The sequence below is a fragment of the Pinus tabuliformis genome, chromosome Q (genome assembly GCF_031772625.1).
Source record: "Pinus tabuliformis cultivar Carrire ecotype Pingquan chromosome Q, CPIR1, whole genome shotgun sequence".
Classification (NCBI taxonomy): domain Eukaryota; kingdom Viridiplantae; phylum Streptophyta; class Pinopsida; order Pinales; family Pinaceae; genus Pinus; species Pinus tabuliformis.
The window spans coordinates 31,105,341-31,133,266 of NC_142296.1; the positions used below are offsets into that span (position 1 = coordinate 31,105,341).

At 39.6% G+C, this 27,926-nt stretch overlaps 1 protein-coding gene across 1 annotated transcript in view; it reads right to left on the minus strand.

Annotated features, from left to right (window-relative positions):
• Positions 1-27,926, minus strand: part of LOC149218121 (Transducin/WD40 repeat-like superfamily protein) — a 191,028-nt gene that overhangs the window by 53,261 nt on the left and 109,841 nt on the right. The window lies entirely within an intron of this gene.

Sequence of the window (27,926 nt, forward strand, 5' to 3'; positions counted from 1 at the left end):
GTTGGGCAATACATCCTAGGGGGTGTTCATTTGGTTGTTTATGGCTAAGGAAATTGGCAAAGGCAATGGCTAAGGTATTAAAAGGCAAAAAGGCATTTTGGCACATTTATTTATGAAAATAATGGAAATTGGGAGAAAAAGGAGGTGAAAGGTCACAGGTTGCATGTGAGGAAGAAAATGAAGGAAAATAATGGAAAATGAAGAAAATAGAGGCCTCATTCATAAAAAGGCTTCTGAGGATCAGTTGGTAACCTTTTGTCAGTTCAGTTTTGGAGCTCTCTCATTATTCTCTCTCTCTCTCTCATACTCTTGGATACTTAGAGTTTTCTTGGAGCACTCTTTGAGGGTGTGGCATACTTGGATTCTTGGAACAAGAAGGCAAAGGAAGAGCAAGAAAGCAGAAGAAGGCATCGGCATCAACAGCTACATCAGATTTGCTTGCAGGTACCGAGTTGCATGTATGATTTCTTCACTAGTTTGGACATGCATGGCATATGCATGTGGATTCTTGGTCATGATCTGTCATTGGCATGGAGGATTGCTTGGATTGACAGTGGATTGCCTAGCCTTGCCATTTCCTAGATAGCCATGGTGATTGTGGGTTTATTTTCATTATTTTGTTTTGGTTGGCTCTCATGCTTCCTTAGCTTAGGTTGAGTTATTAGTTTCTAGAGCCTTAGTTGGACAAACGCTCTAGAGCCCTTGGTGGGTTGAGTTACTAGTCCTTCAGCCTTGGTTAGACAAACGCTCTGGAGCCTGAATGGCTAGGATGGAGACCGATCTACTGATGGTTTTGGTGATATCTGACTGTGAGGTGGAATCATTGTTTGATGGGTTGAGGTGGATGGCTTCTAGAAGCCCTAGATGAGTTTTGATTGATGTGTTCAATGACATCCCACGTTCATGCTTGGAATACGGCAGGAGGGTGAATGGCTAAAGAGAGATTTGGCTCAACCATTCTACAGTCAGGTGGAACGTGGTAGTACCCTCTCCAATTGGTTCATTGCATTCATTAATGAGTAATCCATTCCCTTGATTTTCATGTGTAAAGGCACTGATGTACTTATGGATTGGATGGTTGATATGTTTATTGTATTTTTGTTACTATTATGTTGGTTATATGCACTTTGTATGGCAGCAGCTATGTATAGCTCTTAGCATTACTTGTATGTGAATGGATAATGTGTCTATGACCTAATAGATAATGCAACAAATGGCATAAGGGAACAATGGTTCGTAGCGATTCTCAGATAAGTATGAGATCCCTACACTTAATTTTGTTGTTTACACCTGTAGATTACATGTCGATGATATGTTTGATGAAATCCCTGTCATGGCTAGTAGGGATCTAGTTAAGGTCTTCAACAAGTATTTGTTTTAGTACTTTCATTTCCATGTTACTTTACTCATTTGAAGATATGGATCAGTTATGGGCAGTGTCTTGGGCTCTGGGCCTGAAAAAGTGACTCAAATCCCAGAGTCGCTGGCAGGCAGGCCTGTGAGAGCGACTTTAGGCTGCTAGTTGCTCCCTTGCCCATAACATGAGAGCAAATATGGCCCAAGAGACCTAAAACAGCAGTGGGACCTAGGGACAGGCTGTCTAAGTAGCTGACTTGTCTTCTGAGGGTTCTGTTGATGATGATGGATGTCTGTGGTGTGTTTCCGTCAGTTCCACTTCCTTAATGTGACTTAGGAGGTCGAATCATATCATAGTGGCCTCTTGTCACATGTTTACCCCGGCTAACCGGTTGCTTTGGTAGATGTGGGAGGAATGTCTTAAAGAGGGTTATCAGAGCATGGTTCACCCCTCGGACTGGATGGGCTATGTGTTGGTCATGCATGCATGTCAGTTGCATGTGTGTCTCTTACACTTATATACTTGTTACATTTGCTTGATGATTGATTAGGGTTGTAGTATGGTTATCATGGAGAATTTGTTATTGATTTCATGAAATGTATTTGAAATGAGTATGTGACTGACTGTGTATGGATTACATGTCGCTTACATGTCGATTTCATGGTACCTACTTACATCCTTGTATGTTAGGTTACATTTTGAATATTTTGATTACATGCATCAGTCTTGTAGGTTGATTACAAGAACTGATTGATTATGTCTGACTACATGTGGTTATGCGTATTTGTAGTTGGTTTGGCATTGCTTATGCATACTGCTGGTTGCATGTGGCAATGTGTACAATGGAGTAATGGTTGTTGTCATGCATGAGGTCATAGCATGCATTGTTGATATGGCCTTGCATTGATGACTGGATCCTAGTTAGAGTAATGTTTATGAGTTGATACATTTACTCACGTATGTCTATATGTTGTTATGATTATGTTATACATGTATCATGCTGATTTGGTAATCTTGCAGACATAGTATCCTCCCCAAGTTATGCCAAGGTACGTGATTTATTGCGATTGGCTTCTCTGACATACTATGCCTTGCAGGAAGAAATATCAAATGGCTAGTAATATGGTTGACTATAGAGACTCTCCCTACGAATCCGAAGAGCAGTGTGGTGTTGGGAACTCTTCCAACTTGGCAGTGACACTGAGAAGTTTAAAGGAAGAGATCAAGAGTTGTAAGGCAAATAATGACAGAATCATACAGTCACAGGAAAATTTAGCAGAGGTAAATGCGGTCATACTTCAGAGCTTGTCGGATTTGCAGCAACAAGGACTGCTTTGAATCAGTCATGAGCAGGAGGACAAAACTAATGGGACATATGGCAGTAGGTCTCGTAGTAGGCACAGGTCGAGTCGATCTGACACCATCCAAAATGGCAGATTGTTGGGCACTCTGAAGAGGAGAAGGGATAGACACAGGTATGATTCTAGTTCTGATTCAGATAGGCACTATGATCGTCATCGGTATCATCCTTACAGGGGGAGTGATAGGGGTATTTGTCGGATAAATTTAAGAAAGCAAAGCCACCTATTTTGACAGGGAAATGAAGAAACCACAGGATGCAAAGGCATAGCTGCTTGGCATGAAGAAGTTCTTCAAGTTGCATGATTACTCGGAGAACATGAAAGCTAGAGTGGCTACCTTCAATCTCAAAGGTAAAGCGGACATCTGGTGGGAAGATGTGAAGAATGTCAGGTGTATTCATGAGGAAGATTTGTCTTGGAGTGAGTTTGAGCGGCTATTTAAGAAGAAGTACTTGTCAGAAAGGTACTTTGATGACAGGGAAAAAGAATTTTATGAACTAAAGATGGGTTCCATGACAAATGATGAGTACACTAGCAGATTCTTGGAGTTGCTGAGGTGTGTGCCTTATCTTACTAAGCAAAAGGCCAAGATTCAGAGGTTCATTAGCAGATTACCGGTTGCATTCAAAGACAGGAATGAATTCGATGAGCCTAGATCATTGGAGGAGGCCATTTGAATGTTATGAGCAATCGAAGCGCAGAACTGAGACTAAGCCAAACTAGAGAGGTAATGAAAAGAACAAAGGCAAATGGGATAAAAAGCGAACAATGCCGCAGGGTCCAGATAACAAGGAGAATGTTGCACCACCTAAGAAGTTCAATGCATCAGATAGAGGACAGGGACATCGGCCTCAGGAGCAGAGTAAGGAGCCCATGCGTTGTTGGACTTGTGGCAAAGACCACCTTAGGAGAGATTGTCCGCAGCATCAAAGTGGTAGACCTTAGATATAAAGTGCACGGGAGGGACAGACTATTGGAGATGTAGGCCAGAGTATTCCCCGTATCTATGCATTCGTGGACAATGGGCAAGCAAAACACCAGGCATCTATCATTGAGATGGAAAATTAGCTTTGTGATCATGTTATTTCTATTTTGATTGAACCTGGATCTAATTATAGCTATGTTAGTCCTAACTTAGTGGATAAGTGTGGGTTGAATAAGGAGTTGCATGCAGAATCTTGGTTAGTTCAGTTGGCTACAGGTATGAAGAAGCGAGTTCATCATTGGGTAAGAGCTTGTGCATTTGACTTAAATGGTATGCCTACAACAACACATTTGAATGTTTTACCGTTGGGTTCATACAGTATGTTATTGGGCATGGATTGGTTGTATCTACATAGAACCAAGGTTAATTGTTATGACAAAGCTATTGAGTGTGTTGATGACAATGGGGAACCAAGAGTCTTGCAAGGTAAGAAGAAGGCCACATCAGTTAGGATGGTGATAGCTATGCAAGAAAAGCATAGTCGTAGGAAAGGGTGCAAGCTATTTGCAGTACATATTTCTAGTGATAAGGGTAAGGAGGTTGAGGATGCAAATGTGTTGAATAAGTACCCAGTTTTACAGCAGTTCAGGGATGTATTTCCTGAGGACATTACAGAGTTGCCACCTCATAGGGAGGTAGACTTTTCTATTGAGTTAGTACTAGGGGCAGCTCCAGCATCGAAAGCACCTTACAGGATGAGCACACCTGAGTTGGTTGAGTTAAAATTGCAGCTGAAGGAAATGTTGGACAAGGGATACATTAGGCCAAGTGTATCACCTTGGGGTGCACCGGTCTTGTTTGTGAGGAAGAAAGATGGTACCCTCAAATTATGCATTGATTACAGGCAGCTGAACAAAGTGACTATCAAGAAAAGGTACCCTTTGTCGAGGATTGATGACTTGTTCGATCAATTGAAGGGAGCATCGTTGTTCTCGAAGATTGACTTGAGATCTGGATATCATCAGGTACGCATCAAAGAGGATGACATTTACAAGACTGCGTTCAGGACCAGGTATGGGCATTATGAGTTTGTTGTTGTTCCATTTGGCTTAACTAATGCTCCAGCTACATTCATGTGTTTGATGAATAGTGTGTTGCGTCCATATTTGGATTAATTTGGTATTGTGTTCATTGATGATATACTGGTATATTCTAAGAATTAGGAAGAGAATGTCGAGCACTTCGCAGCTATGAGCTCTTATGGAACAGATTTACAAGACAGCATCTTGCGTGCAGGACAACAGGATGTCAGGGATATGGAGATTGGGCACAAGTTGTGGCAGGGTGATCATACAGGTGCAGGTACATGTACAGATGCAGGTACAGGTACAGGTGCAGGTGCACAAGACTTGGACTATTGTCTTGAAGCAAATGGATTGGTCAGGTTCTAAGACAGGATATATGTACCGAATAACAATGAGCTCAAGAAGGTAATCTTGAGGGAGTTTCATACGAAACCATATTCAAACCACCCACGTTATCAGAGGACACTGACAGCAGTGAAGAGGTATTACTATTCGCTGGATCTGAAGAGGGATGTAGCAGAGTTCGTGGCGAGATGTTTCGATTGTCAGCAAATGAAGGCAAAGTGTAAACATCCAGGTGCACTGCTATAGTTGATCGTGATTCCGGAGTGGAAATGGGAGGTCATTTACATGGATTTCATCACAAGGTTGCCAAAGACAATGAAACGACATGATTCCATCATGGTCATTGTGGACCAGTTAATAAAGGTTGCACACTTTGTCCCGGTAAAGTTGTTGGAAATAATACTGAGAGGGGGGGGGTGAATCAGTATTATCAGATCAATCAAACTTTTTCAATGCTCAGAAACATATACGCTACTTCAGTTAAGTGAACCAACGTGTACACGCTACTGTGTCTAAAGAAAACGGCGTATAACCAAAAACTTATAATTCAGTTAGTTTATTCTTCAGTTAAGTGCATCAGGACATTATTCACCATATTAAGAGTAAACAGATGCAGTATAACAGAACAGATTATCACACAAAAGCCACACACATGAACACCATGATATAAGGTGGAAACCCAATGTGGGTGAAAACCACCTGCTGCAAGTCGTCTCTATCTTTCTTTAATAAGAACTTCAATTTACAATCTTTTGTACTGGTGCAGCCTTATACCAGTACGCAGGCTACAACCTGCAGAAGGCTTCAACCTTCTCTCGTTCTCCAAACTTCCTTGGAAGGGAGCTCCAACCCCCTTTGCTCTTGTACTAACTAAGATACTAGTACGTAGGTGCTGGCCTACAATCTTCTTTCCTTCAGGTACCACTTTTCATCAATTTTCAGACTGGATATTCTTGAAGCACAACATTACAATCTGAAGACTATGATTCATTCATAACTCATTGAAGCATAAAACAACCAATACAAGCATCATCAATCTTTGAATCACTGAACCACTGAAACCCCTGTCAACACCTGTCACCAGAACACAGAGCAGACTACAGAACTCTGTAATAACAGTCAGACCCAACTGCAAACCCAAAATCAAGCTTCAAAAAGATATACGCTACTTTAATGAGAGAAACCCGCATATACACGCGCTTTTACCAAGGACAACCTGCGTACAGATCTAAAAATAAATTCTTTCAACTTGCAGCTGTACCAGACATCAGTTAGACCCAGAACATAACATTGCGTCAGTATGTAGATCTAGAAATACGCATAAACAACCATAATAGTGCGTTTCAAACCATTTGATCCTGATCTCTCCTTAGATCTCGTTCTTCATTAACCGGTGAGATCTCTCCTTAGTTCAGATCAAGCAATGCATCATCAACCCATAACCTGCATACTGGATCTAATACTTCATCAGATGTTTCAAGACATTTCAGATGCCTTTGCCTAATGATCTTCTTCTCCTTATATAGCCTTAGGCCTTGCTCAATACCACGAGCCAAAACCATAGAAATCCAAAACCATCAACTTCAAAACTAGGGATCGACACGTCCGTCGAGACACCATGGTCCGAAACCATAGGCACAACTTCCAAGGAATAACCGCCACGGACCAAAAATGAGTTTTCCACATACACGCGCTTTTACTGAAGCCAACCAGCGTGTACACGCGACTTGGTATATAGCGAACCGGCGTATACGCGACTTGGTATATAGTGAACCTGCTTGTATACGCGACTTGGGCTTGATGAACCTGTGTATATGAATTTTCTCTTCTTCTTATAGTCTGATCATCAATTCCTTGCTGCTGACCTTCTGCACTATGATTTGTCATCAGTGTGGTTTGCCATCAAGGACAACACTTGTCTCATAATGCCAACAATCTCCCCCTTTGGACTTGATGGCAACCCCAAGATCCTTAGAATCATTCTCCCCCTTTGTCATCAAGGGCAAAGGGCTGTGCTCCCCCTGAGTACATGCTGATCTCTCTGCTCTGTTGTGCTGAACATGCTCCCCCTGACTGTAGGCAAGATCTGCAAAAGATGTTCTTCAAACGAACCAAGACTTATACATCATAAAGGACCTTCCTATCACCAAAAGACTCAATGCATGCATCCATACTCCCAACCAAGAGGAGATACATCAGAAATATAATAACCAATAACATTACATCATTCATCCATCCCAGGCATAGTGGGGAAATCATAGGCCGTTACATGACCTTGACACTATAAAAGAAATATGACATAGAGACAACAAATCTAGACCAAGACTTCTGAAAGACACCAGCAGTATCTGATAAACATCTTTTATATCAGCAGCCAAGATTTCCTTCTGAGCTCCTTCTCCTGAAATTAACAACAGTTGTGAACTAGGACCGAAAGCATCTAAATGCCAACAATGCTTTATGAGACTTTAAGCTGCTCCCCCTGAATCTGTGCCTGCTGTACCCCCTGAAACTGTGCCTGAAGAATTCTGGCTTACCCATCTCAGACCTTCTCCAACCAGAGTCTGCCCTTATTGATCAGAACTCCATATACGCGACTTCTCCTGCACAAAACAGCGTATGTACGCGGATAGAATTTCTGCAGCACGCGTACACCATACACGCGACTTTCCCTGCATAAATCGGCGTATATACGCGGATATCCCTTACGAAACTCGCGTATACCAACTTTTCTGTAGAACAGACAAGCTTTAACAGCAGGATGAAGCATCCATTACTCCCAGCTTTTGTCTGAGATATTCAAAAGTTTCCCTAGGCAGTGGTTTTGTGAGAATATCAGCAACTTGTTCCTTAGAAGGAACATATTCCAACTTGACCTTCTGCTCAAGCACTTGTTCCCGAAGAAAATGGTACTTGATTGGTATGTGCTTGGTCTTTGAGTGCATGACTGGATTCTTTGAAATGCTGATTGCACTTGTATTATCACATAAGATAGAGACTGGTGGAGTGCAAGTGATTTGAAAATCCTGCAAGGTCTGCATCATCCAAAGAAGTTGTGTACAACAAGATGCCGCAGCCACATATTCTGCTTCAGCTGTAGATAAGGCAATCGAACTCTGTTTCTTGCTGAACCAAGATACTAATCTGGAACCCATGAAGAAAGCACCACCACTTGTGCTTTTCCTATCATCCACACTTCCGGCCCAATCTGCATCTGTGTAAGCATGAAGAGTGAGATCTGTATCTCTAGGATACCATAAGCCATAGTTTTGGGTCCCTTGAAGATACTTGAAGATTCTTTTGACTGCCTGAAGATGAGTTTCCTTTGGGTTGGCTTGAAATCTTCCAACAATTCCTACTGCATGCATAATATCTGGTCGGGTACCTGTCAAATAAAGTAAACTCCCAATCATGGATCTATAAGTTGGTTGGTGAACGGCTGCTGATTCGTCATTTGCACTGAGGCTGCATCCTATAACCATGGGGGTACAAACTGGCTTTGAATCTTCCATGCCATACTTCTTCAAGATCTGCTTGAGGTACTTGGTTTGAGACAAGAAAATGCCTCCTTCACTTTGTTGGATTTGCAATCCAAGAAAGTATGTCAATTCTCCAAGTAATGACATTTCAAATTCTTTCTGCATAACCAAGGCAAAGTTCTGACTCATAGCCTCTTCATTGCTGCCAAAGATAATATCATCTACATACACAACAAGTATTAGCAATTTGTTATTTTCAACTTTCATATAGAGATTGCTATCTGCTGATCCTTTTGAAAAACCTTGTTGGTGAAGATATTTGTCCAACCGATAATACCAAGCCCTTGGAGCTTGTTTGAGACCATAGAGAGCCTTTTTCAATCTGCATACAAGGTTTGGATCATTCCCAAGAATGAAACCATCTGGCTGCTCAATATATACTTCTTCTTCTAAGTCACCATTCAGAAAGGCTGATTTTACATCCATTTGGAATACCTTGAAATTTTGAAAGCTTGAGAGAGCAAGGAACATTCGGATGGCCTCAAGTCTTGCAACAGGAGCAAAGGTCTCTTCAAAATCTATTCCTTCTTGCTGCGCATACCCTTTACAAACAAGTCTGGCCTTGTTTCTAATTACTTCTCCATTTTCATTCAATTTATTTTTGAAGACCCATTTAGTCCCTATGACATTTTTATCTTTTGGTCTTGGAACCAATTCCCAAGTATTGTTCTTTTCGATCTGTTCAAGTTCTTCATCCATTGCTTTGACCCAGCATTCATCTTTGCATGACTCTTTCACATTTTGTGGTTCAGTGGAGGAGAGTAATGCCAAATAGCTTGAAGCTTCTGCAATTCTTCTTCTTGTTTGTATTCCTGCTTCTTTCTGCCCCACAATCTGAGATTCTGGATGGTTCTTTTGAACATATCTGGATGGAGTCTTTTCTTCTATTCTTGTCTGCTCCTCTGGTTCTTCTTGAGGTTCTTCTTCTTCTTGAGGTTCTCCTTCTTCATCATTCTGCCTTTGAGAATAGCCTTCATCTTCTTCAATGTCTTCATGATGAACTTGCCTAGGAATATATCCCTTCTCATCAACCACTACATCAATGTTGTCAACAATTCTACCAAGTCTTTTATTGTAGCACTTGTATGCTTTGCTATGTGGAGAATAACCAAGAAGAATGCCTTCATCTGCTCTTGGTTCAAGTTTGCCAAGTTGCTCATTAGTATTCTTAATATAACATTTGCTCCCAAAGATTTTGAAGTGGTTCACCGAAGGAGTCTTACCACACCAGAGCTCATGAGGAGTTTGAGTGCTATTTACTCGGACATTTGTTTTGTTGAGAATAATAACCGCAGCATGTGCAGCTTCACCCCAGAAAGTTGCGGGAGTACCTGACTCATCGAGCATAGCACGAGCCATTTGTTGGATTGTTCTGTTCATTCTTTCCACAACTCCATTTTGCTGAGGAATTCTAGCTGTAGAGAATTCTCTTCTTATCCCATGTTCTTCACAGAAATCGAAAAATTCATTCGAGGTAAACTCCCCACCTCTGTCAGATCTGAGGCACTTAATTTTGTGTCCTGATTCATTTTCAGCCAAGGCTTTGAAGGATTTGAATTTTTCGAATGCTTCATCTTTGTGCTTCATAAGTCCTAACCAGACAAACCTGGAGAAATCGTCAATGAATAATATCAAATATTCTTCTCCTCGAGGTGTTCTTTTTCTGAATGGTCCACATGTATCTGTATGTACTAGCTCAAGAGGCATGCTAGCTGATCCTTCCTTCTCAGGAAAATTAGTTCTAGTTTGCTTTCCAAACTGACAAGATTTGCATATAGTATTGTCTGGAATTTTGATATCTGGAAGACCGCGAACTGCCTGATATTTGCATGCTTTCCTTATTTGTGAAAAGCTTAGATGCCCCAACCTCCTATGCCATAGCCAGTGTTCATCATCTTTGCTCAAATAGCATTGTTGTGGTCTTTCTTCAAATATGTATAGATTATTTGGAGTCCTTCTTCCTTTGATCACTGTTTTACCTGTATCAAGATCACGAACACAACATCTATTTGATCTAAATATTACCTCTGTTCCTTGATCGCACATCTGACTGACACTCAGAAGATTGTGCTTCAACCCATCAACATACAAGACATTTCCAACTTTGACCTTCTCTTTTAATGGAGCAACACCTTTTCCTTTTATGGTTGCAGAGATGTCGTTTCCAAAAGAAACTTTCTTCCCCTTTTCTAATGCGATATATGACTCAAGCTTTTCTTTGTCCCCTGTCATATGCTTCGAACATCCGCTGTCAATGTACCATAGACTTTCTTGACCTTCTGCATAAAAGGCTATCCCACATCTTTCTGGTTGCGGTTCCTTTATTCTCCATGTTCTGACATTTGAGGTTTGTTCCTTCTGAGTTGTTTTCCAGAACCTGCTCCTGCATTCAGAGTCTTCATGACCAAAGTTATTACAAATAGAGCATTCAACTTCATTTTCAAGAACCGAAAAGTTGTTATAAGTCCTTTTCATGGTTCCAGTCATACTTTTTTGCTTTTGAGCTTCTCTAGTCATGATTGTCTTGTAGGCAACACATTGAGCTGCTTTGTGACCGAAGTTATGGCAAGAAAAACATTGGCCATTAAAGAAATTTCTGCGATAATCAGATCTATCATCCAATCTATTGTAGCTTCTATCCATCCTTGGGGCAAATTGGGAAGATTTTACCTGTGGCTGTTTGTAGCTCCTGTTTGTTCTTAAGGCACCTTGTCCCCGAGTTTCTTGATTTGTTCTTGAGGCAAACTGTCCCTGATTCACTTGATGACTTTTATTTGGCCTTTGCTCACTTCTTCTTGCTGCATCAAGATAACTTTTAAAAGTAGAAGCTTGAGATGTTTCTCCATTATATCCCAGACCTGTCTTGATCAGAGGAGAACGCTGCACATTGATAATCTCATCCAAGGTTTCAGATCCTTTAACAAATTTAAGATTAATCGCTTTTGTTTTCTCAATCTCCTTTCTAAGACAAACAATCTCACATTCCAATTTTTCAAGATGTTTTTCCTTTTCAGCCAATTGACATTGTAAAGAGTCAATAATAGCACTTTTCTCTTCTAAGCAAACTTTGAGTTTATTCATTTCTTCATAAAAGCCTTCTACATCTATAGCATCCATGTAGTTATCATCTTCAAAAGCCATTAAGAGTTTATATCTATTAACCTGTTCATCTTCGTCACTATTTGAAAGACCATCACTATCTTCATGAGTGTAATAGCTTTTCTTCTTTTCATTATGTTTCTTGTTCCATCTAGCAGGTTCCTTTCCTTTATTCTTATAAGGACATTTTGCAGCATAATGACCTACTCTTCCACAAACAAAGTATTTAAATGGTAACTTACCTCTGAACCTTCCAGAACCCCTTTGAAGATTTCTGACAAAATTTGATTCTTCTTCCTCTTCTTCTGGGACGTGGCTTGCTTCATAATAATCTTCTTTGCCTCATGCCTTGAAAGCAGCTTCTCTTCTGTCTGATGGACCTCCCTTTCTCATTTCATAAGCAGTTAGAATTCCATGTAGCTGAGACATAGTAAGAATTCGTAGATTTTCCTTTTCTTCTATTGCAGATACTTTAGATTCAAACTTGGGGGATAATGATCTTAGAACCTTTTCAACCACTATAGCCTCTTTTATTTCTTCACCCAAATTTTTCATACAATTAACAATCTCATCTACCCGAAGAAAATAGTTAGCCACACTTTCATCATTATACATCTTGAGAGTCTCATACTGAATCCTGAGAGTTTGAAGTTTAGCACGTTTTACCTGGTCATCTCCCTCATAGCTCGTGACAATTTTGTCCCATATCTCTTTTGCGGATTTGTAGTGCATTACCTTCATGAATTCCGTTTGGGATATACATCCTAATAGGGTACTGACTGCTTTCGCATTTGTTTCATACTTCTTTTTCTCGGCTGCATCTGTAGGAGTAGCTGAAGGAAAAGCGTAGCCTGTTTCTACAATGTCCCAAACTTCTGTACCAAGAGATTGAAGATAGGCAGTAACTCTTACCTTCCAATAATTGAAGTTTGTCCCATCAAAAACCGGTGGCCTGATTGATGCTTCTCTCTCGTAGTTGCTCATGATGAACGATCTACCTTCAAGCGATCAAGCTTCTCTGAAGGACCTGCTCTGATACCAATTGTTGGAAATAATACCGAGAGGGGGGGGGTGAATCAGTATTATCAGATCAATCAAACTTTTTCAATGCTCAGAAACATATACGCTACTTCAGTTAAGTGAACCAGCGTGTACACGCTACTGTGTCTAAAGAAAACGGCGTATAACCAAAAACTTATAATTCAGTTATTTTATTCTTCAGTTAAGTGCATCAGGACATTATTCACCATATTAAGAGTAAACAGATGCAGTATAACAGAACAGATTATCACACAAAAGCCACACACATGAACACCATGATATAAGGTGGAAACCCAATGTGGGTGAAAACCACCTGCTGCAAGTCGTCTCTATCTTTCTTTAATAAGAACTTCAATTTACAATCTTTTACACTGGTGCAGCCTTATACCAGTACGCAGGCTACAACCTGCAGAAGGCTTCAACCTTCTCTCGTTCTCCAAACTTCCTTGGAAGGGAGCTCCAACCCCCTTTGCTCTTGTACTAGCTAAGATACTAGTACGTAGGTGCTGGCCTACAATCTTCTTTCCTTCAGGTACCACTTTTCATCAATTTTCAGACTGGATATTCCTGAAGCACAACATTACAATCTGAAGACCATGATTCATTCATAACTCATTGAAGCATAAAACAACCAATACAAGCATCATCAATCTTTGAATCACTGAACCACTGAAACCCCTGTCAACACCTGTCACCAGAACACAGAGCAGACTACAGAACTCTGTAATAACAGTCAGACCCAACTGCAAACCCAAAATCAAGCTTCAAAAAGATATACGCTACTTTAATGAGAGCAACCCGCGTATACACGCGCTTTTACCAAGGACAACCTGCGTACAGATCTAAAAATAAATTCTTTCAACTTGCAGCTGTACCAGACATCAGTTAGACCCAGAACATAACATTGCGTCAGTATGTAGATCTAGAAATACGCATAAACAACCATAATAGTGCTTTTCAAACCATTTGATCCCGATCTCTCCTTAGATCTTGTTCTTCATTAACCGGTGAGATCTCTCCTTAGTTCAGATCAAGCAATGCATCATCAACCCATAACCTGCATACTGGATCTAATACTTCATCAGATGTTTCAAGACATTTCAGATGCCTTTGCCTAATGATCTTCTTCTCCTTATATAGCCTTAGGCCTTGCTCAATACCACGAGCCAAAACCATAGAAATCCAAAACCATCAACTTCAAAACTAGGGATCGACACGTCCGTCGAGACACCATGGTCCGAAACCATAGGCACAACTTCCAAGGAATAACCGCCACGGACCAAAAATGAGTTTTCCACATAACCAGCGTGTACACGCGACTTGGTATATAGCGAACCTGCGTATACGCGACTTGGTATATAGTGAACCTGCTTGTATACGCGACTTGGGCTTGATGAACCTGCGTATATGAATTTTCTCTTCTTCTTATAGTCTGATCATCAATTCCTTGCTGCTGACCTTCTGCACTATGATTTGTCATCAGTGTGGTTTGCCATCAAGGACAACACTTGTCTCATAATGCCAACAAAAGTCTACATTCTTAGCTAGTGATGTGGCATAAGTATTCATCCAAGACGTGGTTAGACTAAATGGTGTTCGAAAGAAGATTGTATCAGACAAAGATGCAAAGTTCACTTCCAAGTTTTGGAAGGAGTTATTTGCAGGTTTGGGAACAGAGTTGCCTTCAACACATCTTATCATCCGCAGACGGATGGACAGACAGATAGGGTCAACAGGATATTAGAGGACATGTTGAGGATATATGTGATGCATGAGCAGCAGAAGTGGGAAAAGTATCTCCCATTGGTTGAGTTTGCATACAACAGCGGTTATCAAGAGTCACTGAAGATGAGTCCCTTTGAGGCATTGTATGGGCGGAGTTGTAACATTCCCATTAGTTGGAGTGGTCTGGTTAGCAGGGTATTGATTGGACCAAATATGTTTGCAGACATGGAACAGGAGATGCTTGTGATCAAGAAGAATCTTAAGGCAGCACAAAATAGGCGGAAGAGTTATGCAAACAGGAACAAGTTGTTCAAGGAGTTCCAAGTTAGGGAACAAGTGTACTTGCGCATCAAACCAAAGAAGAGCTCCTTACAGATTGGCTCATGTGCCAAGCTAGCACCACGGTTTTGTGGCCCCTTCAGTATTATTGAGCGGATTGGGCCAATAGCCTATTGGCTTGCACTGCCTCCGACAGTGAAAGTCCACAATGTTTTCCATGTCTCATTTCTTAAGAAGTATGTTAAATATGTTAATCATGTAATTGATTTGTTTGTATTGCAGGTGGAACTAGATAGAGAATTCCAGCTAGAGCCTTAGTGTATTTTGCAAAAAAAAGTGATCATGCTCCAGAACCGAACAATAGAGCAAGTTAAAGTGCAATGGAAGCACTTTGGGCCCGATAAAGCTACATGGGAGATGGCGGATCAAATGCGGGCTATGTATCCTTCCTTGTTTGCCAGTTGAGGAAAAGCAGCTTGACATGGTGGTTTGGTATTTGCTTATGGTGGTTTGGTATTTGCTTATGTTGGTTTAGTATATGCTTTATGGTGATTGATATATGTTATATGATGTTTTGATATATGCCTAGATATGGTGTTAGTATATATGTTTGATATATGTTGCGGTATATGATTTGGCATATGTTTGGGTATATATATTTTTGATGATGTTGCTATATGTACACCCGTGTATGGATGTAAATACCGTAACGAGCTATGTCATAAAGCTCCACTATGCGGTATGGGTGTCATGTTATTATGCTATCATGTGGTTATGCTATATGATGTTATGATGCCATATGAGTTGGGACACAGCAGGATGATCATTGTAAATATCGTAATGAGTTGTGTTATAAAGCTCCACTATGCAGTATGTTGTCATGTTGTCATGATGTTTTGTCTTGAACAGGTCTTTCATTGAAAATACTGCATTGAGTTGTGTTATAAAGCTCCATGAGCCGTATGTCTTCTTTTAGCAGGTTGCTGAGGTATATGTGTGATTGAACACAGAGGACGTGTTCCCCAAGGGGGAGGGTTCTGTAACAGCCCTATTGAAAATTACATGTAATAAAGTTAAAAACAATAACCACGAATGAATGGGACACTTATTCCAAGCTGAATGTTGGGCAAGACATCCTAGGGGGTGTTCATTTGGTTGTTTATGGCTAAGGAAATTGGCAAAGGCAATGGCTAAGGCATTAAAAGGCAAAAAGGCCTTTTGGCACATTTATTTATGAAAATAATGGAAATTGGGAGAAAAAGGAGGTGAAAGGTCACAGGTTGCATGTGAGGAGGAAAATGAAAGAAAATAATGGAAAATGAAAAAAATAGAGGCCTCATTCATAAAAAGGCTTCTAAGGATCAGTTGGTAATCTTTTGTCAGTTCAGTTTTGGAGCTCTCTCATTATTCTCTCTCTCTCTCATACTCTTGGATACTTAGAGTTTTCTTGGAGCACTCTTGGAGGGTGTGGCATACTTGGATTCTTGGAACAAGAAGGCAAAGGAAGAGCAGGAAAGCAAAAGAAGGCATCGGCATCAACAGCTACATCAGATTTGCTTGCAGGTACCTAGTTGCATGTATGATTTCTTCACTAGTTTGGACATGCATGGCATATGCAAGTGGATTCTTGGTCATGATCTGTCATTGGCATGAAGGATTGCTTGGATTGACAGTGGATTGCCTAGCCTTGCCATTTCCTAGATAGCCATGGTGATTGTGGGTTTATTTTCATTATTTTGTTTTGGTTGGCTCTCATGCTTCCTTAGCTTAGGTTGAGTTATTAGTTTCTGGAGCCTTAGTTGGACAAACGCTCTGGAGCCTTGTAACAGCTTGGGTTGAGTTACTAGTCCTTCAGCCTTGGCTGGACAAACGCTCGGGAGCCCTTGATGGGTTGAGTTACTAGTCCTAGAGCCTTGGTTGGACAAACGCTCTGGAGCCCAGCGGCAGCTGTGGGTTGAGTTACTAGTCTTGGAGCCTTGGCTAGAACAAACGCTCTAGAGCCCTAAATGGCTAAGATGGGGACCAATCTGATGATGGTTTTGATGATGTATGACCATGAGATGGAATCATTGTTTGATGGGTTGAGGTGGATGGCCTATGGAAGCCCTGGATGAGTTTTGATTGATGTATTCTATGAAATCCCACATTCATGCTTGGAATATGGCAAGGGGGTAAATCGTTGAAGAGAGATTTGACACAGCCATTCTACAGTCGGGTGGAACATGGTTGTCCCCTCTCTGGTTGGTTCATTGCATTCACTAATGAGAAATCCATTCCCTTGATTATCAAGTGTAAAGGTACTGATGTATTTATGGATTTGATGGCTGATATGTTTATTGTATTTTTGTTCCTATTATGCTAGTTATATGCACATTGTATGGCAGCAGCTATGTATGGCTCTTAGCATGTTTTTACTTGTATGTGAATGGATAATGTGTTTATGACCTAATAGATGATAATGCAACAATGGCACAAGGGAGCAATGGCTCATAGCGATTCTCAGATAAGTATGAGATCCCTACACTTAATTTTGTTGTTTACACTTGCAGATTACATGTCGATGATATGTTTGATGAAATGCCCACCATGGCTAGTAGGGATCTAGTTAATGTCTTGAACAAGTATTTGCTTTAGTACTTTCATTTCCATGTTACTTTACTGATTTAAAAAGATGGATCAATTTTGGGCAGTGTCCTGGCCTCTGGGCCTGAAAAAGTGGCTCAAATCTCAAAGTCGTTGGCAGAACACTGACACTTTTGTTCCACAGTCGCTAGAAGGCAGCTCTGTGAGAGCGACTTTAGGTTTTTAATCACTCCCTTGCCCATAGCATGAGAGCCACTATGGCCCAAGAGACCAAAAACAGCAGTGGGACCCAGGGACAGGCTGTCTGAGTGGTTGACTTCTCTTCTGAGTGTTTTGTTGATGATGTTGGATGTCTGTATAGCATATTTCCGTCAGTTCCACTTCCTTAATGTGACTTAGGAGGTCAAATCATATCATAGTGGTCTCTCGTTGCATGTTTATCCCGGCTGGCCAATTGCTTGGGTAGATGTGGGAGGAGGGTGTTACAGTACTAATGCAGGTTGGTCACCCAATCACGTTTGAAAGCAGGAAGCTCAATATGCAAGAACGTATCAAGTCTACATACAGCAAGGAAATGCTTGCTATTATGCACGCATTAGCCAAATGGAGACAATATCTCTTGGGAAGTAAGTTATTAATACAAACATATCATAATAGTCTTCAACATCTACTCCAGCAAAAAACGTTATCTATAGAACAACAAAAATGGATAGAAAAAATTGTTGCCTTCGACATAGATATATTACATAAGAAAGGGAAAGATAATGTAGTAGATGATGCTTTGTCGAGGAAAGACGAAGAACCATCATTACTTGCAATTTTAATTGTTGTTCCCAAATGGCTTAATGAGATTGGAAGTGAATATGCAAAAGATCCGGAAACAAGTGCTATAATGAATAGCGTATCTCAGATTCAAAATTTGAATGGAAAAACGATATTGTATGGTACAAGGGAAGAATTTATCGAAATTCAAATTCCAAATACAAAGACAAGATTCTTTGTTAAACACACATGGACAGCAAACAATGTGAAAGATAAATCAGTGAGTACTTTTTTTTTTATTAACAGGAGATGTACATTTATAATACAATGTTGTGACTCTTGGGTTTCAGATCCCAAGGTCTCTTGGACTGCTTAGTCTTTTTGGCTTCCACACTAACCCTTTAGGATTAGGTGTCCAACATTCCCCCCCTTAATCCGAAGGGTTATGTATGCGTCCAAGAAGAGAGCTGTAATACAAAATGTGCAAAAAAATGCATGGCAGCACTAGGCTGAATGTGCTCTATGAAATGTTGGTATAAAGGGCAGTGGTTTAAGGATGACCACCAACACTGGAACGCTTAGTGCAGTTCCCGGAACTCTTCCAAAACTGGCAAGAAACTGAAGTTTTCTGCTAGAGGAAGTGTTCTCAATCTGTGATGGTTTAAGGATGACCAACAACTCTGGAATGCTTAATGCAAATCCTGGAACTCTTCCAAAACTGGCAAGAAGCTGGAGTCTTCTGCTAGAGGAAGTGTTCTCAATCTGTTCAAGGGCATCTTTGTCTCTGGCTACAACTCTGAAACTGGTGTGGCAGGTTGTGGCTCAGGCTCGCTTGATGTGACTTTGAAGCTTGTAGATGACCATCATTTCCCCCCCTGTCAGATACAAGGTGAGAAGATGGAGAAAACTCAACTGCAAGACTGTTCAATACTCTGGAACAAGTTCTGACATGTGTTTGGAATATCTTCTTGGCTGTTGATGCCCATTGCCAAGAAGCGATCCATCCAAGATGAATCTTTGTTCTTGCAGGACGTTTGTTTCTGAAGCATCTGTGTGAAGAATGGCTGGTTTTATGACAGTGCTCACATGGATGAAGATCAAAACAGTGATCTTTCAGATGGCCAACTCGATCACAGTGTTGGCATTTCACGATCTGTTGTTGTTGTTGTTGTTGGTGTTGTTGCTGCGGTGGAAGAGGAGTAGAATCTGGAACAGCTGAAACTGAACTGTCATAAGGAGCAGGTGAACTGTCATAAATGAATCCAGCACTCTGAAACTGAATGGGCTTGGCATAGTCTGGAATATGAAAGGACAAGTCCTTGTCATATCCAAGACCAGTTCTGTGCTTGTTGTGGACAAGCTGTTCCCAAGGTCTGATGATGGGCTTGGGAAGTGCAGACTGAGTTTCTGCATCTGAATGTACAACTGCTGCTTTATTGGGTTCTGGATCTGATTCAACTTCAATCTTACTAATTTCACCACTTGCTGGTTTAACCTTGAACGATATATTGTTTTGAGCAGAAAACAATTTGGAATGACAAATCTGTTGAAGCTCATCTTGCTGGAATTGAGATTCTAGTTGCAAAAAATCAATCTTTTCTTGTGCATCATGCAGGCAGGTCTGAATGTCAAAAAGAGTGTCTTTGCTGACATTTACCATCCCACCAATAGTGGAGTGCATTAGTGTATTCAGTAACTCTAATACATCATCAAATCTAGCCATTTTCTCCAACTGATAATTTACACAAAACTGGTTGATTAAATGAGAATTTGCAAGTTTGCACACCAAATGGACTATAACTGCGATAACTATAACCTCTTTTTGTTTGTTGAATGCTCAAAACTGTAACCTTCTATCTGTATTTTGCATTTTGTGAATATTACCTTATAATAAACACCCTCTTCTGCATGTATATAGTATAGAAACAGTGAGGTTAAATGTGTATAGAAACAGTGACATAAATGTGTACAACACCAAGAATAAAGTGATGACTTCTCTACTCCAAACTCTGCTGTTAATTAGAGTTGTTCATCATGGGATAGGAGAAAACCCATATCAAATGCCAGGAGGTATTACAGGATTTCTGTTTTACTAAACACACTTACAACGCCAACACAATAATATGAATCCAAGCTCAATGCACATGTTATATATATATATATATATATATATATATATATATATATATATCGGTCGGCTTCCCAAAGCAGTTTTGGAAGATAATGAAATTATTCCCTGAGCGAATTTAAAATACCTGGTCCTCCGCTGAGTTTGAACTCCTACAGTTTCATTTCAACTTACAAATTTTCGGCAGCTACACCGCTCACGTTTCACTGCACTAAGCCTCTTTGAAGAAATCTGAGATACCTATGATAATCCAACCTCCACGCTCCATGAATTTATCGCTTTGGAGAACTCATTAAACATGCTTTCACGCTTCCAACTTTCTGCTATTTTTATTCCACGAGACAAGACTTGAATATATGAATACTTTGACCCCCGTTGAAACACAGCTTACAACAGAGCAGCAAGTCCTGTTGTGTACATAGTTGCCACGACCATTAGAGCTGGAACCAGTGTGCCTCGTTGTGTACCTGAGTTCCACCAAGAAGACTAATCAAAATCACGAGAACAGCGAAAGAGAATATGCGATAGAAGAACAATAGTCGATGTGCACCTATCAAAACCCGCAATTGGTTGTCATTCACCCGTTGGACCACCCCTCCTGAAATAACCGTCAATCAATAAAGAAATGCTCTCTCGGTGATTTCGCATCACTCAAACTAGGCGCCAACAAGGGTTGGTTCTGCCCCCAAGTTGTCGATTATTCAGAGAGCACTATCTCACTTAGTAGTATAGCCTCTATGCCCTTTCTAGCCCATACAACTCGTAGAACTACTCAATATCGATCAGAATATCTAACCCCAGTTCATTTTGCTACTAACAAGAGAGAAAGGATAGCCTGGCTTGTCATCTGATCCAGTGATGCATGCAAAGTGGGGTCAACGGGTCAACCGAGAATCATAGCCAATGCATTGCCAACGAGTCATATAACCAACCAATCACCTTGCTGATTCACCTGCTCGGTTCAATCAGAAATGGAAATAAACATAACTATATATATTTTTTTTTTACGAGAATGTTTAGACCATCAACCACTCATACTGCCTTTACGACTACCTATAGATAGGAACAGTGGCACTTCTTTTCTGGTTTCAACATGGAAAATTCTTTTATGTTTCGAGTGACTGTTGGATGATCCTTCTTACATGTGTTACATATATAACAAACGATTACTGCCTGCTGCAAAATATCAAGGTCCTCTTTTGATGTGTGTACATGCTTTGTATAGAGCACAAACGGTGAGTAACACCAATCAAAAAAAATTTACAGGGAGATAAAGAGAAAACTGTGACGCTTAATTAAAATGAATGCCATTAAAATTTCTGACTGTGAGTAACAGAACGTTCCAGCGATTCATTTCTAAAAGGTAACGGGCAACCTCATAATTCTCAGGACAATCCTCATACTCCACATGGAATTGTAGCAGACCACAGGTAATGGCAGGCACTCAACGCATTCAAACAGGTGGTTAGACAGCGCAACAGAAGAGCAGGAGAATAATGTCGGACCAGCGTTCAAATGTCAGGTTTGTATGGAGCATAGCGCAGGGAATATAAATAGAATATGGCAGAAAACGGTTATAGAGAGTGCACAGAGCGTAGGAAAGAATATGGTGCAGAATGAGGAATACAAAGCTCAATAAGGTGGCAATTCTGATAACTCTGATTAGTAGAAAGACAGAACTGACATGTAGGTAGAGACCACAAAACAAGTGGCTCAAATATGAGCAGGGCCAGAATTCGCCCGCTCTGATACCATGTTAAACACACATGGACAGCAAACAATGTGAAAGATAAATCAGTGAGTACTTTTTTTTTTATTAACAGGAGATGTACATTTATAATACAATGTTGTGACTCTTGGGTTTCAGATCCCAAGGTCTCTTGGACTGCTTAGTCTTTTTGGCTTCCACACTAACCCTTTAGGATTAGGTGTCCAACATTCTTAAAGAGTCACATGATTCACTGTCAGTTGGACCTGTAGGATTCTTTAAAACTTATTATAATGCATGCCAATCATTCTTTTGGAAGGGAATGCGTAATGATATTCAAAAATATGTAGCAGAATACGATAAATGCCAGAGGAATAAAAATGAAAATATTATGACACCTGGATTACTACATCCTTTAAATATCCTTAATCAAAAATGGGAGGAAATATCAATGGACTTTATCGAAGGTTTACCTATATCTGATGGTAAGGATAAAATTCTCATAGTAGTCGACAGACTCACCAAGTATGCTCACTTTATTGGAATGAGGAAATCGGACTCAGCAAAACAAATCGCTGAGATATTTTGCAAAAATGTTTACGAATTACATGGATTTCCCAAGGTCATTGTGAACGATAAAGATGCCAAATTTAAAGGTAATTTTTGGAAGGAATTTTTCAATCATATAGGAACCTACCTCAACATGAGTTCAGCCTACCATCCTCAAACAGATGGCCAAACAGAGGTTGTCAATAAATGTTTAGAAATCTAGCTACGTTGTTATGCCACAAACAAACAAAATAAGTGGGCTCTATGGTTACATCTCGTTGAATGGTGGTACAATTCTAGTTACCACATGTAGCGAAAATGACTCCATTTCAAACTCTATACGGTTACGAACCTCCGAAATGGAAGGACTTTGCTATCATCAAGACAAAACTTCCAGTTGTTAAAGACAAGTTAGAAGAAACCCAAAAATTCGTCCAAACCCTAAAAGAAAATCTAAATAATGCAAAAAATCGTATGAAGCTGCAAGCTAAACAGAACTGAACAAAGAGAGAATTTGAAGTCGGACAATGGGTATTTTTTAAACTTCAGCCTTACAAGCAGTTGTCCTTAAAACAGAAGGGAAAAAACAAATTGGCACCAAGGTTTTAGGGACTATACCAGATCAACAAGAAGATCACCCAAGTAGCATACAATTTAATCCTTCTTGATAGAAGTCGTGTTCACAATGTTTTCCATGTATCCTGCCTTAAAATCCGACCTTAGATGACGAAGGAAGGATGATTCTAGAACCAGAAGGTATCATTGCCATCAAGGAAAAGAAGTTGCGATCATGAGTAATCAAAGAATACCTGATCAAGTGGAAGGACTTACCGGAAGAAGAAGCTTCTTGGGAGACAGAAGTGTTTCGTCAACAGCACCTGTCATTACGTATGCTTTGAGGAGAAAGCATCTTTTCAAGAGGAAGGCAATGTTATGTAAATTAATCTTAATTAAACTATGTAATTATTAACTGATTAAGCAAAGGGCATGGTCATAGATCATGCTTGTTGGGGAAATTGTGTGTTATAATTCCAACATTAAATTATCAATTCGGGGCTCGTAAGCCCTCGAGACACAAGCACAGGTAATGCAGGATCAGAGCATCTAACCTAAACAATCATCATAAAATCTGAAATTTGTTCCTAAATTAAGTACGAAATCTCTATTCCTAGTTTGAAATTAATCTATTGATAAGCAAAGAAATAATTCTAATCAAATAATGAATTAATTAAAACTTACTGAGAAATCAAGGAAAATAATGAACGATCAATTCAAATGAGTGCTACTTGATTCAAAAAAACTCAACATGTAAAAGATAGAATTTATGCCTAAAGCTAATCGTTCACACAACGCAATTTATTAATAACGGTCTCTAATTCCATAAACTGCAAAATAAACAAATGATTAACTATGATAATTACTCTATTGAAATCACACAACTCACACTTCCAAACTAGATTTTGCTAATTAACTAAATCAGAGCAATTATGAGTACAAAACGCAGCGAAGTACAGAATGCAGTTGAGCACAGAATGTGGTTGAGTGTAGAATGCGGTCGAGTCCTTACTCCACAACCTGCAAAGTGAAACCAATAGCAATGCACTTGCTACCCTCTACTCATATCTACAAAACATAAATGAATCTAGAATACGAATTGAAGTGCTGGAATTCTGAAAACTATTTACCAAACAACTTGGGAATGAAATATAAATCTATTGACTGAAACAAAACACACTTCCTAAAATTATTCCCAGGATCACACCATAAATCAAGAAGCAATTACATAATCTAAAATGCAAAAATAAATTGCAGAAATAAATGGACAAAACAATTAAATCTAATTCAAACCATTTGCAAGAAATTAAATATAAAAATGAAATAAACACTAAAATTCACACTTATAAAATCTATGTTAACCCTGCAAACACGATGGGTTCAGGTAGCCTTTCCTTTCCATGTGTTGTAGTTCAAAGTTCAATTCACAAAATGGACACCAAAGCTACAACAACTTCATCATCCTTTATTCATCCAAAAACAAAAGTTTAATATACAACAGCCTTGTAGTTGTGCTTCCTCTCCTACGTAGCTCCTTTATGTGTAACCTACAACTCTTGTGTGTAACTCTCCCTCTATATACTATGCTTTCACAATTTGAGATCCAAAACTCAAGGATCTGATCTTAGCCAAATGCCAACAAAATTACAAAAATACATTTCAAATGATGTTTTTGGAATTGGTTATGGCAAATTTGTCTTGGGAAATCTCATGATCCATGCATAGCATGATTGAGATATAGAATATCTTATTGTAGCTCCATATAGCTTGAAAAAGAAACAAAATAAATCTTCAACCTGAAATATATGGAACCGTGGCTGACCCGAAACCGTGGCGGACCCGAAACCGTCAAACCCAGCGATTTTGTACTTAACTTCAGAATTTCAGCACTAATTCTGTACTTAAAATTGCGCTAGCAATAACTTCTTCATGATGCCGAATTTTGACAAACGGTTTCTGCGTTACAGAAATGAGGGTACTTTGAACAAGCTCCATGTCTCAAAATCACAAGATTTTTCTTCATTTGATCACAAATTGAGATTTTAATCTACAGCCATTATGTACTTAACCTAAGCAACTAGTTTAGTTGACTTATGAAGAATTTTGGCAATGAATCCCTGCAGTGAATAAACTTGGCAAAACTATCATTAGCAAAGTCATATCTAATCATTTAAAAGTTAAGAAAACTAATGATAATCAACCACGAAGTGTAAGATATGAATTGGCGGCAAGTTGTGGAATTATGGTATGAAATGAGTTAAAAATATAGGAATTTAGGTTATGAATAGTGGAATTGTACGATGGAAAAAATGGGCATATTTGAGGCCCAACATCCCCCCATGCCTATGGATTTTCATGTCCTCATGCAAAAAAATCCCTTGCTCATTTACAGATTCTTGACATTATTTTGTAGATGTTGGTTCTTGTGGGACAACATTGCTTTAATATTTGGAGGTGTTGGTTCTTGTGGAGCAGCACTACTTGAATATTTGGAGGTGTTGGTTCTTGTGGAGCAGCACTCTTCACATTAACATATCATACTAATTTATAGAGCAATACAAATTGAGGACAAGAAAGGGATGGATGAGGAAGAGATGATGGATGAAATGAGGTGGTGATGGAGATGGTAAGTATGTGAATGGGTGCTTGCATACTCTGTCATCACGAGGCCAATGCTTATAGGTGGTTTTCCTTTATCATTTCATGGCAGTAATGAATTCATCCTCTGAATAGAATGCTAGGAGAAGACACTATAGAGACTGCCTTTATTAATATACCATAAGGATTTGCTTTTAACATGGTCTTGTAATCAGAGTATAAGTCTTTTTATTATGAGTGGTGAATGGAAGGAAAACAAAAGGATAATTATTTATGAAAGATGAAATGCATGGAATGAGAAGTGGTTAATCATTAAGTTTCTTAAACCTTCTAATGAATTAGAGAATCTTAAGCCAAATTTTACCTCAAGTTTTACCTTTATTGTTGATGTGCTTGGTGTTGTAGGATGAAGTGGAGGATGGAATGGTTGGAGCTGATTTGACTGCTAATCTTGTCTACTGAAAAAGGATGAAGGATGAACTGAAGGTCCCCTTCTCCCTCGTGCCTGAGGAGTTGTATGTCCCCAAACAACTGAGGAAAGGTGACTATTGCTACAAATGAATGGTCGGGCTGCTATATGGCAGCCTTTACTGAAATAAATATACTGCTGGAATTGTTGATACAAAGATCCAAACTGCTGCAAATCTATGTTGAGATCACGAAACCATATAGTCTTCAAACACTACACACCCATGTGCAATCTTGCATATCTGAATAAATGGTGTCGATGTCGAACATAAGCAAGAATCATTGGATTACCAACCATTGAGGAGGTCGTTAACCAATGCAAGATATCCCATCTGTGATGTCAATGGGAATCAAGGCACTAAGTACATTCTACTAGCCATGAATAGATTTGTCAAAGTCGAATGGATTGCAGAATTCATCCACCAAGAAACATTGATGTATTTCCTTAGTAGATGACAAGGACACCTGCCATTAAGGCATGCAAGCTCCCAGGTACCTTATCTAACCCTAACCTTGATCCTAGATAATATGTTGATGTCGATGGGACAAGGCTTGTTGGCAGATGGGCTTTACGGGATCCCACATCAACCAACTCAAGTAAAAGCATAATTACTTGAAAGATACATGATTTGAAGAACTCATAAAACTTTACAAACTTTATTGGGAACTTTGCCCGCCAGTTACCTGGTTTTCAAGAAAAGTCCCTGTCCAGTTGCACCAAACAAGCTGGTTTTCACAAAAGGACTTATTTTTTTCTTTACTATTTTCATTTATTTATTTATTACAATACTAACTTTCCTACTCTACTGGAGAAAAGACGTCCTCCAAGTGAAGGAGAACTTCCAATGAAGCCATGTGCGGATCAGGTACAAAGATATATTCATGCCCAGATTTAACATATAAACTTTAGAACGTACATGAGCATGGAAAATCAGCAGTTTTGAAAGATGTGAGACAAAGAGTATTTGAAGATGAGAGTGGTACTTTGACTGGATTGTGATTTGGAACCAATGCTCGATATAATCCTGGTGGTATTGGCACACTTCTTCATTTGGACCACCACTATGAAAGTCCTCATCGGTCATGCCAGGCAAACTTGGATAATTGGTCTCAAGAATGCATACAAGGCTTGTTGTTAGGCATGGTGAAAGTTCTTTGATCTCAGGTTCTGTTAGCCTTACTCTCATAATAAAACAATTATAAATCCGAAATTATAATTAAATAAATCAAATCTTGAGAATTAGGAGTTAGTTCCTCAAACTAGGGAGTTTAGTTAGGATGAGAGATTCTCTCCAACTAGTTCTCCTAGATTAGTGTTTTGTTGAGAAAATTTCTCAACCATAGTGTCCAAGATAGACGTACTATCTTGAGACCAACTTCCTCATGTATTTATTTGTACTATTATCATTCTTTGTACATTGGATTGATTAATAATGAGAATGTGAGGAATGTTGTAAGGCTGAGGCCTTTTCCACCATGTCTGGTTTCTATATTTCTGAGTGTTTATTTTATTGAGTTTATTTTATGTGTGTTAGTTTCCTTCATGTGGTATCGAAGCACTATAATTCTTAGGGCCTGATTTTTCCATGGTAGTGTTCCATGAGAAACCATGAATTTGAACTATGATCTAAATATGTGAATATGAATGCCATGAATTTGGAGGATGTGTAGATCCAGATCGGATCTCCAATCAAAAAAAGATTAAAGAAACGCTGGTTTTTTTTGTTTTTTCTCTCCGTGAAAGACTGTGAAGGATTCAATGTATGGGTGCACGTCAACAATTTCCATCCTGCATAACGGTATTGAAGCAGCACGATCA